Source organism: Somniosus microcephalus, chromosome 25, assembly GCF_052327205.1.
Source record: "Somniosus microcephalus isolate GS21.2 chromosome 25, FLI_Smic_1.0, whole genome shotgun sequence".
Taxonomy (NCBI): Eukaryota; Metazoa; Chordata; class Chondrichthyes; order Squaliformes; family Somniosidae; genus Somniosus; species Somniosus microcephalus.
Genome location: NC_141011.1, coordinates 665,870 through 682,590, shown reverse-complemented (window position 1 = coordinate 682,590; position 16,721 = coordinate 665,870).

Below are 16,721 nucleotides of genomic sequence, written 5' to 3'. Positions count from 1 at the left end.
CTCCAGAGAGCTGTGGAAGCGGAGTCACTGAATATATTCAAGGCGGCGATAGACAGATTTTTGAGCAACAGGGGAGTCGAGGGTTATGGGGAGCGGGCAGGAAAGTGGAGTTGAGGCCAAAATCGGATCAGCCATGATCTCATTGAATGGCAGAGCAGACTTGAGGGGCCCAATGTCCTGCTCCTGCTCCTATTTCTTATGTTATTAAGTCCGCTTGATTGGCACCCCATCCACCACCTTAAACATTAATTTCATCCACCACTGTGTGGAACACCACCACATCCAAATTCTCCTCCAAGTCACACACCATCCTGACTTGGAAATATATCGCCGATCCTTCAACGTCGCTGGGTCAAAATCCTGAAACTCCCTCCCTAACAGCACTGTGGGAGTACCTTCACCACACGGACTGTAGCGGTTCAAGAAGGCGGCTCACCACCACCTTCTCAAGGGCAACTAGAGATGGGCAATAAATGCCGGCATTGCCAGCGACGCCCACATCCCACGAATGAATACATTTTTAAAAATGCAGCCGGCAATTTGCACAAAGCAAAGGTTCCAGAAACACCAATGAGATAATGAGCAGATAATCTGCTTTCCTAATGTTGCTTGAGGGATAAATGCTGGCCAGGACACCGGGAGAAATCCCTTGCTTTTTTTCACATAATATCTTTTATGTCCACCTGAGAGCCCAGTATAAACTACAATTCCCGACAGTGTAACAGCCACCAAGCTTCCAGTGACTGTATTTTCCATGTGTAAAGGACGAAAGACTTGCATTTATATGGCACCTTTCATGACCTCAGGACATCTGAAAGTGCTTTACAGCCAATGAAATACTTTTTGAGGTGTAGCCAGTGTTGTAATGTAGAAACTGTGGCAACCAATTTGTGCACAGCAAGTTAGCACAAACAGCAATGAGAAACATGACCAGATCATTTGTTTGTGGTGTTGCTTGCGGGATCAATATTAACCAGGACACCAGGAGAACTTCCCTGCTCTTCAAATAGTGCCACGGGATCTTTAACATCTGAAAGACTGCACCTGTGACAGCGCAGCTCACCCTCAGTACTACACTGAGCTGAGATCACGCGCAATTCTCTGTTGTGGGACTTGAACCCACCACCTTCCAACTTAAATGTGAGAGTGCTCCCACTGAGATAGGATGACACTTAAGAAATGACAGAAATAAGACTTGTCCTTATCTTTCGTAGTTTTTCAAGCTGAGAAAAACAGATGTTGGTTCATTGCTCTGCCCAGTTTCACCCTAATCTCAAATAAAACGCTCCAATGCCAGGTGATACACTGACTTCAAACAAGGAGATCAAGTACCTGATAGTTATTGTAAAGCATATGTGTAATAAAAACCTCTAAACCCAGGGAAGTTAATCTTCACTCAAACAACCAGTCCAGCCCAGATTTATGTCTCATTAACCTATAAACTCATAAAAAATTCAATAACAGAAGATAAGTAATTGTGCAAGTTCTTCAAAACATAATAGAGTTATAGTGTGTTGTAACAGGATATTTCCTTTGTAAAAGTTTAAACGTTTAGATGAAGATTATATCAATTGCTATTTAGTAAGGTTCGATGATGTAAATGACGCCCCTTACAAACACGCAAAATACTCACTCACACAAGAAAGATTCTCACCCATTCTTATTACTTTTCTTGCAGGCCCCTTGTGTCTCAGAATGAGTTCAAAGTACAACATTGGATGGTGGGGGAGTGGATTAGCTCAGTATTGTCTAATAGAAATTGTTGACTAGCTATGGTGACAGTGTCTTCACTACATGCACTAATATGAGTGGAATACACCTTACACACAATGTACTTCATATGTGTAAACTTACTTAACGAACAACTCCCACCATTCAGTAACCAAGGGAGTAAAGGACTCACAATGATCAACGAACACTCGCACACTCTGCTTTCTGCCGTACCATTGTAGGATTCGCAAAATTGGACTTTGTATTAATAAGGGTCAAATGGCAGAAGAGGCCATGATTTTAAAGACTGTTTTAAAAGAAGCCCAGAAAAAGGGGCATGCAAAATGGCCGCCATACCATGTGACCGGCTTATTGGGACACTTTAAAATGGTTCCTGCGAATCCTCAGACAGCTTTGTGGATTCAACCCACAGCAAGTTCTGGAAGCCGTTTCTGAGAGAACGAAACCAGACCCACACATATACATATGGATTAGATGCAGATTCAGTCAAGATCGGCCTGGAGACAGAGGCCATCAAAATGTTAACCCAGACAAAAGGGGACAATTTCATATTCATGAGAACAGCACCCAGGACTAGATAACGAGATCAGCAGGACATTAAAAACAATGAAGGTCATTCCAGACCAGAGATGGGCCTTTACCGGCCATCGAAAACATTTTAAAATATAATAACTACCCCGCTGTGCTCCCAGCCCGCCAAAAGTTAAACAAAGACTAACCTGATTTTGGGCAGGAGACGGAAGCTTCTGGAAGAAAGGTATATCTGGAAGACTTTTCGGCAGTTGGGGGAAAGCTTGAACACAGACACACTCGGAGAGAGACACACGACCAAGTGGCGGTGGGTGAAGAGGAGTCGCTTCGGGAGAAGATCAGCAAACTCCTCTCCACCATCGGAGGAGGAAAAAGAATCAAGCCAACACCAAGAAGGCCGTTTTGAAGCCGGCATCCCGCCCCGGGGAAACACATCGGGAGGTCATCGACCAACCCCGGGCCGTTGCCGGAATGAGAGGCCATCGACCCAACTTGGGAGAAGAAACAAAAAAATAAAACCCCAAGAGAAGAAACCTTCCAGCCACTCCGGCTCGAAAAGAGACAGTAACGAACCAAGGAAATCGATGGGAGCCGGCCCAAGGCTCCTCTGACCAGGGTCGAGCCGACGATCCTCGACCCCGCCGACATCCAGGCCCGCCGGTGTCCAGCCACCGCGACCCCCACCTCAGGAGAGAGGTGTGGCGCAGCTCGCAGGGGTTCCACGATCCACGAGGAGACGGAGCGCCTGAAGGGATCAAAACACAGACTTGATTTCAAAACCTTGCACTTCCTAGTGGGATTGGTGAGCATGTTTCTGGCCCTTCACAATCAGATCTAGATAGGTTTAATAAGGGGGTGAATTTAAGGGTACAATTAACATGAGTTGTTGTCCCTCGATGTTCCGTGTGTTTCCTTATTTCATGATGATCTTTGTAGAGTATAAGATGCCTGTATTTGCCTTAGTTAGTACTGTGTCATTATGATTTGTTGTGTGTTTTTCCCTCCCATGTACTCCCTTATCTGCTTGCATTTGATTTGATATTTTTCCTTATGCAATAAAATTTCATTTTGTTTCATCAAACTTGGTGTACAAGAGTTTTCTCTACATTGTAGTTCCTGCCCGAAAGTCCAGAGTACAGAATCTAAGGGGCGAGTGGGTCGAACCACTCAAGGTTTTACTGTGCAAGAGAGAGAGGCCTCTAGAGAGAGAAACCTCAGGGACATCTCTCAGGAAAACCCCTTACACCATTTTGCCAACAAGCGCGCAAAAAGGTTAAAGTTCATATGCACATTGTAGTGTATGTGCTTTAAGTCAGAACTACTTTTTACAGCTCCTGTATACTGTAGTACCGGCAGTAACCACACCAGGGTACAGAGGCTGTGCGCATGCCTCTGTACCCCAGTCTAGAAATTACCCTCCTCCAGTAAAGACCTGTTATTTATTTATGTACAGCATCCGTGTAATTATTTATCCACTGAACCACGGATCTAACAGTGGTGACGAGTGTTGATGCGAATCTACCTGCAACATAAAAAATAAAAAAAATAGTCGAGTCCAGGAACACGGGCGTCGACCGCAAGCAACCGCCCAGCAGTCAGGCAGAGATCCAACTTCGCTGGGGAGTCTGTGGAGAGCCGGGCTTGGTTCCCCAGCCACAACGAACAGTAAGAGACCGACGACAGGCCCAAAGCAGACCCTTCCTGAGCAGCGGCGGCTGGAGCCAACCGACGGCAGAGAGAGAGAGCCGGGCAGCGTCGACGGTGTAAGAAAGAGGGTGAAGAGAGCAGGGCATAGCTGGGGGTTGATCACCGAGCGGCGTCGAGGAAAAATACTGCAAACCGGAGAGAGAGAGGGTAAGAAACAGCCGGGTTCTAGACTGAGCAGCGTCGACAAATATCAAGAGAAGAATGCGCAGAGCACAGCCAGGGATCACGGGCTGATCAGGGTCCACGGGGCAAAGCAAGGGGAGATGCCATTGAGCCGCGGAGAAGCAGGGAGAGCGCGGGAGGCGCCATTGAGCTGCGGAGAAGCAGGGAGAGCGCGGGAGGCGCCATTGAGCCGTGGAGAAGAAGGAAGAGCACGGGAGATGCCATTTTGCGAAGCCACAGCGGAGAAGACGGGCGAGCGCGGGAAGGAAGGAAAGCACGGAGACGCCATTTTATGCCAGCGGAGAAGAAGGGGAAGCGCGGGAGGCGCCATTGGGGATAGTTAACGCACAACCAAGGATGCCGAAGAGTGGCAGTATCTCTACGTTCGACAATGAAGTCGAAGATTGGGCGACATATGTGGAACGTATTGAGGTGTACTGCAGGGCGAATGAAGTGCCAGATGCTAATAAAGCACCGGTTCTGTTAAATTCCATGGGTGCAAAAACTTATGGGTTACTGCGAAATCTAATAACCCCAGAGAAGCCGGTAAACAAGAATTTTGAAAGCATAGTAGAAATCCTACAGGACCACTTAAACCCCACACCGCTGCTGACACCAGAACGATTTAAGTTCCATAAAAGGAACCAACACAAAGATGAAAGCAATGCTGAGTACCTAACGGAACTGCGCAAGCTATCGAAATACTGCCAGTTTGGAGCGGGGCTAGCAGACACATTAAGGGACAAGTTTGTGTGCGGGCTACAAAGTGAAGGAACCCAGAAACGGCTTCTATCAGAAAAGGACCTTACGCTTTCAATATGGCAGTATCACACGAAGCAGCCACAAGGGGCGCTGCAGAGATACAATGGAGACTGCAAGAATATGGCACCAACGAAATGACCTATGGAACAGGGAAGTGCTATCGATGCGGCAGAACAACACATGACCAGAAAGATTGTTGGTTCAAGGACCAAGTATTCAGAGAGTGTGGGAAAACAGGACACATAGCAAGAGTCTGCAGGTCTGGGAAGAAAACCAACAGTAAGAAACCTCCACAGGAGAAGTACAAAAAGGTACACCAGGTGATGGACAGAGGTTCAGACGAACAGAAAAGTGACACAGACTCCGGAAGCAAGGAGCTGGGTTGTCTGAAACTACATAATGTAACCGAAATGGAGGATCACCAGACTATCTGGGTTACACTCAAGATAGACGGAGTCCAAGTGGAAATGGAATTGGACACAGGGTCAGCTCTAACAGTCATAAATCAAAGAGACTACAAGCGGCTATTTTCACACATACCCTTGAAAGCTACAGAGATTGTCTTGAAGATGTATACGGGGCAAAAAGTCTACCCCAAAGGAAAAATAAGGGTGAAAGTGACATATAAAGGTCAGGAAATACCTAAAATGGATATATATGTATTGCCAAATGGAGGACCACCACTGCTAGGACGTGAATGGATCCAGAAGATACATTTAGATTGGCATTCCATACAGGCACTGAAGGTGGAGGCTAAAAAGGATGATGACGTCACACCTGGACGACTGTCAAAAATGCTAACTGACACAAAAGAAGTGTTCCAGGAGGGACTAGGAACACTAAAAGGAATAACAGCAACAATTAAAATAGAGGATAATGCAAGCCCAAAGTTTCTGAAGGCCAGACCAGTGCCTTATGCGATCAGACCAGCGGTTGAAGCAGAGCTGGAAGGGTTGGAACGTTCAGGAGTACTGTCAAAAGTGGACTGGAGCGAGTGGGCTACACCCATCGTTCCTGTAATGAAGAGGTCGTTGAGTAATACGTCTGGGGAACCAAAGAAGGTCCGCATCTGTGGGGATTTTAAGGTGACAGTGAACCCAGTCCTTCACACGGTGCAATATCCGCTTCCACGAATTGAGGATATTTTCGCCTCGCTATCTGGTGGTAAACGCTTCACCAAAATTGATCTAGCCCAGGCGTACTTACAAATGGAGGTAGAAGAAGCTTCGAAACATTACCTTACGATCAACACCCATAAAGGTCTCTATCAATACAACCGGCTGGTGTTTGGAGTAGCCTCGGCTCCGGCTATCTGGCAAAGGGCGATGGATCAGGTCCTGCAAGGGATTCCAGGGACCCAGTGTTATTTGGACGACATCTTGGTCACGGGCGAAAATGACGGTGATCACCTCGCTAACTTGGAGAAGGTGCTCGCCAGATTAAAGGAATATGGGCTATGAGCTAATCGCCACAAGTGCGAGTTTTTCCAGAAACAGATCTCGTATTGCGGCCACGTCATCGATGTAGAGGGGTTACACAAGTCCCCTGACAAGATTGAGGCAGTAGTCAAGGCTCCAGCACCGGAAAATGTGTCACAACTGAGGTCGTTCCTCGGGCTGGTAAACTATTACCACAAGTTCTTACCAAATTTGTCTACGGTATTACACCCGCTGAACACCCTACTGCAAACAGGGGCACCATGGAAGTGGGATGACGAACGTAGACGAGCTTTCCAGATGTGTAAAGAATTGATCACATCAAAAGAGGTGTTGACCCATTTCAACCCAGCACTACCAATTCGTTTGGCATGTGATGCATCACCCTACGGCATTGCAGCGGTGCTGTCGCACAAATTCCCAGACAGGTTGGAGAGGCCAGTAGCCTTTGCGTCTCGGTCACTAACCTCAGCCGAGCGCAACTACGCCCAGATTGACAGGGAGGCCCTCAGCCTAGTATGGGGAGTAAAAAAATTCAACCATTATCTGCATGGGCAGAAGTTCACCTTGCTGACTGACCACCAACCACTTGTCTCCATCTTTAATCCTAAGAAGGGCGTGCCAGTAATGACTGCACAGCAGTTACAAAGATGGTCCCTGTTTCTAGGGGCGAATCAATATGAAATAGAATATAAAGGCACGAAACAGCATGGGAACGCTGATGGGCTATCGCGCCTGCCACTGCCTACGGTGGAGGAAGCACCAGCAGTGGACCCTATCGAGATATTTTATTCGTCGATAATTGAACGATTGCCAGTAACAAATGCGGATATAGAGAAGGAGACCCGCAATGATCCGACGCTGTCACAGGTATATGAATTGACGGTGAGGGGATGGCCAACACATGGCGACTCACTGTTGCCAGCATTCTCATCCAGAAGAGAACAGCTGTCAGTATGCCAGGGGACAGTGATGTGTGGATCCAGAGTGGTGATTCCACCCAAGTTAAGGGAGAGAGTGCTAAAGGAGATACATGAAGGTCATCTGCGGGGAGTGAAAATGAAAAGCCTTGCTAGGGCTTATGTGTGGTGGCTGGGAATCGATCAACAAATCGAAGACCTAACTAAGAGCTGCTTAGGATGCCAGAAGGTCCAAAATGCACCACCACATGCCCCTCTACACCCATGGGAGTGGCCCTCCTCTCCATGGCAACGGGTGCACATTGATTTCGCTGGTCCATTCATGGACTCAATGTTCTTAATAGCAGTGGATGCTCATTCAAAGTGGCCTGAGGTGATAAAGATGTCTTCAACCACTACAGAGAAAACGATTGCAGTCCTATGGACCATATTTGCCAGAAACGGTTTGCCAGAGCAGATCTGCTCTGATAATGGACCACAGTTTGTGTCCGACGAGTTCCAAAAATTCATGAAAAGGAATGGGGTAAGGCATTACACATCCGCCCCGTATCATCCAGCCACCAATGGATTGGCTGAGAGGTTCGTACAAACCTTTAAGAAGGCGATAAAGGCCATGTGCGACGAGGAAATTCCACTAAAGCATAAGATGGACAATTTCTTATTAGCCTACAGAAATGCGACACATGCAGTTACCAACCAGACCCCGGCCATGATGTTCTTTAACCGAAGGTTGAGATCTCGTCTGGACTTGCTCAGACCAAATGTGCGAAGAAATGTTGAGGACAAACAATTCCAGCACATCAACGAGAAGCCGACAAGGAGCTTCAATGTAGGGCAACCAGTCTTGGCCCGTGACTATCGAACAGAGAAGTGGCAACCCGGAACGATATGTACAAGGCAGGGGCCATTAATGTACACAGTGGATGTCGGGGAGAACATTGTGAGACGCCACGTCGATCAGATCTTAGCGTCACAGGAAGGCGTCAACCCCATGTCTCGAGTACCTGGGGATGAACCCGACATACCGGTAGCATCTACTTCAGACCCAGTAGCAGTGGAACCCGATGAACTACCCGATGAAAAGGGGTCAGAATCGCCGCTGCGCCAAGAACAAGAACCTCCGGAAAGGTGCTATCCCGAAAGGGTCAGGAAGCCGCCCCAAAGACTGAATCTATAAATGGACTTTTGTTATTGAATGTACATGTAAAAATGTAATTGTTATTTGAATATTAAGGGGGTATTATTAATCTAAAAAGGGAGGAATTGTAGTGTATGTGCTTTAAGTCAGAACTACTTTTTACAGCTCCTGTATACTGTAGCACCGGCAGTAACCACACCGGTATATAAGCTGTGCGCATGCCTCTGTACCCCAGTCCAGAAATTACCCTCCTCCAGTAAAGACCTGTTATTTGTTTATGTACAGCATCCGTGTAATTATTTATCCACTGAACCACGGATCTAACACACATGTCTTGCAAATATGAGTTTTGAGATCACATGCCCTATGACAGAGTCTATTATTCAGTTTTTATTTACTAATCAGTTAACCACATGTGGTTAATGGATGAAGTATTGGACAATGCTGGACCAGAGCATTCGTTCATGGGATGTAGGCATCGCTGGCAAGGCCAGCATTTATTGCCCATCCCTAAATGCCCTTGAGAAGGTGGTGGTGAGCTGCCACCTTGAACCGCTGCAGTCCGTGTGGTGAAGGTACTCCCACAGTGATTGTTTTCATAGCCGTTTTGTTTTCGCTCGGTCATTTCAGAGGGCAGTTAAGAGTCAACCATGTTGCTGTGGCTCTGGAGTCACATATAGGCCAGACCGGGTAAGGGTGGCAGATTTCCTTCCCTAAAGGACATTAGTGAACCAGATGGGTTTTTACAACAATCCGGTAGTTTCATGGTTACTATTACTGATACTAGCTTTTTATTCCAGATTTATTTAATTAGCTGAATTTAAATTCCCCAGCTGCCGTGGTGGGATTTGAACTCGCGTCTCCTGGATTATTAGTCCAGGCCTCTGGATTACTAGTCCAGTGACATTACCACTATGCTTCAGACCATAGCAACAGATTACAGTCAGCCATCAGGTTTGGCAGACATTGAAGAGACTTCGCAATACAACGTGAGAGAAGGGTTTGCAGATGTAACAGTCCGTCTGCCACCAGGTTGATCACCATTCCAGAAGCATATGAACCTTTGAGGCTAAAGCCTGACATTTGCCGAGGCTGAGTGTCTGATCTCAATGACAGATAAAGTGGATGTCTCCTCTCCCCTGCCTACTCTAGATCCAGTGTGAAATATTGGCCACAGTTACACAAAACTAGTTTGAGCGACAATGGCACTAGATTGGCAATCTCATTCCGAAAGGTTACTATTGCACAATTTATACAAGGCCGTGACATGATTGTTTCCTTTATCAAAATGTAATCAGGAAATATGATGAAGTTGCATGAACTTGGCTCATTGAAGCTCCCCTGAGTATAAAAGATTGAGGGATGATCTGATTGAGGTGTTTAAAATGTTCAAAGGCTAAGAAACTATTTCCTGTGGTGGGGGAATCAAGAACGAATGAGCATAATCTTAAAGTTAGGGCCAGACCATTTAGCAGAACATCAGAAAGCACTTTTCACACAAAGGGTAGTGAAAATCTGGAACTCTCCAAAGGGGATCAATTGGAGCTTTCAAGACTGAGAAGGATAGATTTTTGTTAGGTAAGGGTAGCAAGGGATACATAGAAACATAGAAACATAGAAGATAGGAGTAGGCCATTCGGCCCCTCGAGCCTGCTCCGCCATTCAATGCGATCATAGCTGATCATCCAAATTCAGTACCCTGTGCCTGCCTTCTCTCCATATCCCTTGATCCCTTTAGCCTTAAGAAATATATCCAACTCCTTCTTGAATATATTTAATGAATTGGCCTCCACCGCCCTCTGTGGCAGAGAATTCCACAGGTTCACCACTCTCTTGGTGAAGAAATTCCTCCTCATCTCTGTCCAAAATGGCTTACGTGTTATCCTTAGACTGTGACCCCTGGATCTGGACTCCACGACCATCAGGAACATCCTTCCAGCATCTAGTCTGTCTAGTCCTGTTAAAATTTTATAAGTTTCGATGAGATCCCCTCTCATTCTTCTCAGCTCCAGCGAGTACAAGCCCAATCGACCCAATCTCTCCTCATACATCATTCCTGCCATCCCAGGTATCAGCCCTGTTGTGTATGTACCTTTAAGGGAATAACTGGTCTTAGACTGCAGTACCGGCAGTGACCACCCCTGTATAAAAGGCCCTAGCAGGCTTCTGTAGTTTCAGCTTCAAGCTGCCTCCTGTTCAGTAAAGTACCTGTTAAACTGTTCTCCCGAAGTCCGTGTATTATTGAGGCGCGGACTTTACAGTGGCGACGAGTAAGTTCGAACTCACCTGCAGTGTGGCATCATCTCACGGGGATCTCGCCTGAAAGGAAGGTCCTGGAAGGTCGTAGTCTGAGCAACGGGCGTCGACCGAGGGCAACCGCCCAAAGAATCCATCGGTGTTCGGAGAATTGCGGGAGGGACTGTGGTTCCAGTGAATCTTGCTGGTAGCAGGTAGCGCGCTGACCCTTCCGGACTGCGGCGGGCTCAAGCTCGATTGAGCGGCTCTACAAATCGGGCCGTGCAGCGTCGCCGGGAAAAGAAAACAAGAGAGAGAGGGTGGAGCGCGGTCGGTGCTCGAAAGCAGGACAGCAGAGAGAAACTAAACGGGGGGGAAGGAAAGCGAGACGCGCCGCAGCTGCGGGTCGCCGCCATTACCCCGTAGAATGCTAGGAGCAGCGTGGCAGTAAGGGGAAGAAGCAAAAGCGCGGGAGGCGCCATTTTATCCCGTTGGGGAAGAAGCAAAAGCGCGGGAGGCGCCATTTTATTCCATTGGGGAAGAAGCAAAAGCACGGGAGGCGCCATTTTAAATCGCCCAAGATGCCGAAAAGTGGCAGTATCACTGCTTTCGACAACGAGGTAGAAGACTGGACCACGTATGTGGAAAGAATTGAAGTGTACTGCAAGGCAAATGAGGTGGCTGATGGAAAGAGGGCGTCGGTGTTATTAAATCTGATGGGTGCGAGTATGTACGGCCTATTGTGGAATTTAATTACCCCAGCTAAACCAATGGAGAAAAGTTTTGAGGAGATTGTTCATATCTTACAGGAATACCTAAGCCCTACACCACTGCTGATAGCAGAAAGATTCAAGTTCCATAAAAGAAACCAGCACAAAGATGAGAGCAATGCTGACTATCTTACGGAACTACGCAAGTTATCGAAGCACTGCCAGTTCGGAGCAGGACTGGCAGACGCCTTACGGGATAAGTTTGTCTGCGGGCTCCAGAGTGAAGGAACCCAGAAACGACTACTTTCAAAAAAGGACCTGACGCTAGAACAGGCTTTCAGCGTGGCAGTATCCTACGAAGCAGCAGCACGGGGAGCTGCGGAAATACAACAGAAACCACAAGAATACAGCATTAACGAAATGGCGTATGGAGCCGAAAAGTGCTATCGCTGCGGCAGAACAACCCATGAGCAGAAGGACTGCTGGTTTAAAGACAAAATATGCAGGCAATGCGGGAAAATGGGACATATAGCAAGAGTCTGCAGGTCGGGAAAGAAGACCAACACGACAAGAACTACTAAGGAACAGTACAGGAAAGTAAAGAAACTGACAGATAGTCGTTCAGAAGATCAGGAGAGTGATAAGGACTCCGGGAGCAGGCGACTAAGTTGTTTAAAGTTACACAATGTGATCGCAAAAGAAGATCACTGAACCATTTGGGTCACCCTCATGATAGCAGGGTCCCCAGTGAAGATGGAATTGGACACAGGATCAGCCCTAACTGTCATGAATCGACGAGACTATGAGCGGCTATTCTCACACATACCCTTAAAGGACACGTCCATTGTATTGAAGACATACACAGGGCAAAAGGTCTACCCCAGAGGAAAAATAAGGGTGCCAGTTGAATATAAGGGAAAGGTAACACAGAAACTATACATGCATATACTACGAGATGGAGGACCACCATAATTGGGACATGAATGGATCCGAAAGCTACAATTGGATTGGCATTCCATTCTGGCACTAACTGTGACTGACAAAAAAGATGATGACGTCGCACCTGGACGTCTGTCACAAATTCTATCTGACGCGGAAGAGGTGTTCCAACAAGGACTTGGGATTCTAAAAGGAGTAAAGGCAACCATAAAGATTGAGGATAACGCGACCCCAAAATTTTTCAAGGCCAGACCGGTGCCATACGCGATACGCCCAGCTGTGGAAGCTGAACTGGAGAGTCTGGAGCGTTCGGGGGTGCTGTCTAAGGTGGACTGGAGCGAGTGGGCCACACCCATCGTTCCTGTAATGAAGATAGCATTGAGCAGCACGCCTGGGGAGCCAAGGAAGGTTCGCATCTGTGGGGACTTCAAGGTGACTGTGAACCCAGTCCTGCACACAGTACAGTATCTGCTTCCGCGGATAAAAGATATTTTCGCCTCACTATCTGGAGGGAAACGTTTTACAAAGATTGACCTGGCTCAAGTGTATCTACAAATGGAGGTGGCGGAAGCATCTAGGAAATACCTCACGATAAACACTCACAAAGGCCTTTACCAGTAAAATCGACTGGTATTCGGGGTAGCATCGGCCCCGGCTATGTGGCAGAGGGCAATGGAACAAGTCCTGCAAGGGATCCCGGGGACCCAGTGTTATTTAGATGACATCCTGATTACGGGCGAAAATGACAATGAACACCTTGCCAACCTGGAACAGGTGCTCACGAGATTGCAGGAATATGGGCTACGAGCCAACCATCCCAAATGCGAGTTCTTCAGGAGACAAATCTCGTATTGTGGCCACATGATTGATGAGGAAGGGTTGCATAAGTCGCCGGACAAGATTGAGGCTGTAGTCAAGGCTCCAGCACCGGAAAATGTGTCGCAACTGAGGTCGTTCCTCGGGTTGGTGAACTACTACCATAAGTTCTTGCCAAATTTATCTACAATTCTGCACCCACTGAACACCCTCCTTCAAACTGGTGTAACATGGAAATGGAGTGATGAGTGTAAGCGTGCCTTTCAGGAATGTAAATGCAAAATCACTTCAAAAGAAGTATTGGCCCACTACAACCCAACACTACCGATTCGGTTGGCATGTGATGCATCACCTTACGGCATTGGAGCGGTGCTGTCACACAAATTCCGTGACGGTTCAGAGAGGCCAATAGCCTTTGCATCGCGCTCGCTAACCTCAGCCGAGCGTAACTACTCCCAGATTGACAGGGAGGCCCTCAGCCTGGTGTGGGGGGTGAAGAAGTTCAATCACTATCTGCACGGGCAGAAATTCACCCTATTGACTGATCATCAACCCCTGGTCTCAATTTTTAACCCAAAGAAGGGCGTTCTGGTGATGACGGCGCAACGGCTGCAAAGATGGTCACTTTTTCTAGGGGCACATCAGTATGACATAGAGTACAAAGGTACGAAACAACATGGAAACGCTAATGGGCTGTCACGCCTACCGTTGCCTGCGGCGGAAGAAGCACCTGCAGTGGACCCTGTGGAGATATTCCATGCGACCATAGTCGAATGTTTGCCTGTTGCAAACGCAAGTATTGAGTAGGAAACCCGAAATGACCCGACACTCTCTCGGGTCTATGATTTGACAGTGAAGGGATGGCCAGCACATGGCGACTCACTGTTTCCAGCATTCTCGCCAGGGGGGGAACAGCTGTCCGTGTGCCAGGGAACCTTGATGTGTGGATCCCGAGTGGTAATTCCACCCAAGTTGAGAGATAGAGTACTCAATGAGCTTCACGAGGGTCATCTGGGAGGGGTAAAAATGAAGAGCCTAGCCAGGACGTTTGTGTGGTGGCCGGGAATTGATAAAGAAATCGAGGATATGACCAAGAGATGCACAGGATGCCAGAAGGTCCAAAACGCTCCGCCACAGGCCCCGCTACATCCATGGGAGTGGCCCTCATCTCCATGGCAACGGGTACACATTGATTTCACTGGTCCATTTATGGACTCAATGTTTCTAATCGCAGTGGACGCCCATTTGAAATGGCCAGAGGTCATTAAAATGTCCTCCACCACCACGGAGAAAACTATTGCAGTCCTAAGGACCATCTTCGCCAGGAATGGGTTGCCAGAACAGATCTGTTCCGACAATGGCCCACAGTTTGTGTCTGAGGATTTCCGGAGGTTCCTGAAGAATAATGGGGTGAAACATTACACATCTGCCCCATATCATCCAGCCACAAATGGATTGGCTGAGAGGTTTGTTCAGACCTTTAAAAAGGCCATAAAGGCAATGTATAATGATGACATACCACTGCAGCACAAGGTGGATAACTTCCTGTTTGCTTACCGGAATGTGACACATGCAGTAACAAACCAAACTCCAGCCGTAACTGTTTTTCAACCGGAGACTAAGATGTCGCTTGGATTTGCTCAAACCAAACATAAGACGAGATGTTGAGGATAAGCAGTTCCAGCACATAACTGAGAAGCCAACCAGGAGCTTCAAGATAGGGCAACCAGTCTTGGCCCGCGACTACCGAACAGAAAAATGGCAGCCAGGCACGATATGCACACAGCAGGGACCACTAATGTACACAGTGGACGTTGGAGAGAGCATCGTGAGATGCCATGCTGACCAGATTCTAGAGTCACAGGAACAAGCCAAACCTGTACCACAAGCATGTGCACCTGGTAATGAGCCCGAAGTACAGATTGCGTCTACCTCAGAAGCAGGGGTATTGGAAGCTGACGAACCAACCAATGACAATGAGCCAGAATTGACTCCACCGCCAGAACAGGATACTCGAGAAAGGCGCTATCCAGTCCGGATCAGGAAGCCTCCTCAAAGACTGAACTTATAAATGACTATTTCAGTTGATGTATATATTACTGAGAAAATTGTAATTGTAATTGTAATTAGTTATTGTGGTAAACCACTGTTACACCTGCCTGTGTGGGTGTTTGTATTCCACTGTGTACATGTCTGTACATGCCTCGGCTGACTCCTCCCACGAGTCCAGGTATAAAGGTGACTGCTCCACAGTCCCTCTGTATTCTGGACTGGTCGACCACTCGAGGCACACCTTCATTCTCTTGTTAATAAAAGCCTGTTAGTTACTCGCTTAACCTCAGTCTTTTGAGTAATTGATAGCGCATCAATTTTATTAACAAGGTTTTTTTATAATGGAGAAGATCCTCACACCAGCATCCCTGGACTTAGACCATCGGGAGGCGGACGCATCCACCAAGTTTGCTCACTGGCTTAGGTGCTTTGAAAGGTTCCTGATCGCCTCCGCTGCAACGGTCAAATCGGATGAGGACAAACTGGATGTCCTGACCTCCAAAGTGAACCACCGAGCGTACTCGGTCATCCAGGACGTGACCTTGTACACGGCTGCTCTCAAGCTCCTCAAGGACCAGTACACGCGCCCAGTGAACAAGGTGTACACCAGGCACCTCCTGGGGAGTCGTAAACAACAACCTGGGGAATCGACCGAGGAATACCTTCAGGCACTGTCTGTGCTTGGCCGGGCCTGTGGTTGTAAAGATGTAAAGGCCGCCGTGTACACAGAGGAACTTATCCGGGATGCTTTTGTAGCGGGCCACAGGTCCAATTACACCCGACAGCGACTGTTGGAGCAGAGTGACCTCGACCTCAACAAGGCCTCTGAACTCGCACTATCATTGGATGCAGCCTACCGGGGCATGGATGCTTACTCCTCTGCACCGTGGATGCCACGGGGAACGACAGCCTGGGACATGGTAGGACCGTCTCATAGCGCCGTGCCACCCCAGCCACATCCCAGCAATGGCCCAACTACCGCAGCAGTGTCCCAGGGCCAGAAATGCTACTTCTGTGGCCAGGCCAAACACCCCAGAGCGCGCTGCCCGGCGAAAAATGCGATCTGCTCGGGCTGCGGGAAGAAGGGACACTACGCCAGCGTCTGCAGGGCCAAAGCCACCCCGAACCCCAGCAGCGCCGCGTGTGGGCCGTGCGGGCCGCCATCTTGGGCCTCCCCAGCCATGTGCGAACCACCGGAACAGCAGCCATTTTGGACGCCTCCAGCCACATGGGGATCATGGACGCCGCCATCTTGGACGCCAGCCGGGACGCAGCAGGCCCCCAACAACGCCTCATCTGACACCCGCAGCGACACACCGACCCCTACGCTGGCCTCCGTTACGCTGGACCAAGCGAGACCGCACCAACTGGCCCGGTCCACAATGGACATTAAGGTAAATGGTCACGAAACAACCTGCCTTTTTGACCCTGGGAGCACGGAGAGCTTCATCCACCCCGACACGGTGCGGCGTTGCTCTCTCCCAGTCCTGCCTGCGCACCAGCGGATTTCTATGGCCTCTGAGTCCCAGTCGGCGGACATTGGCGGCTACTGCGTGGTGACACTCTTAGTAGACGGGACTGT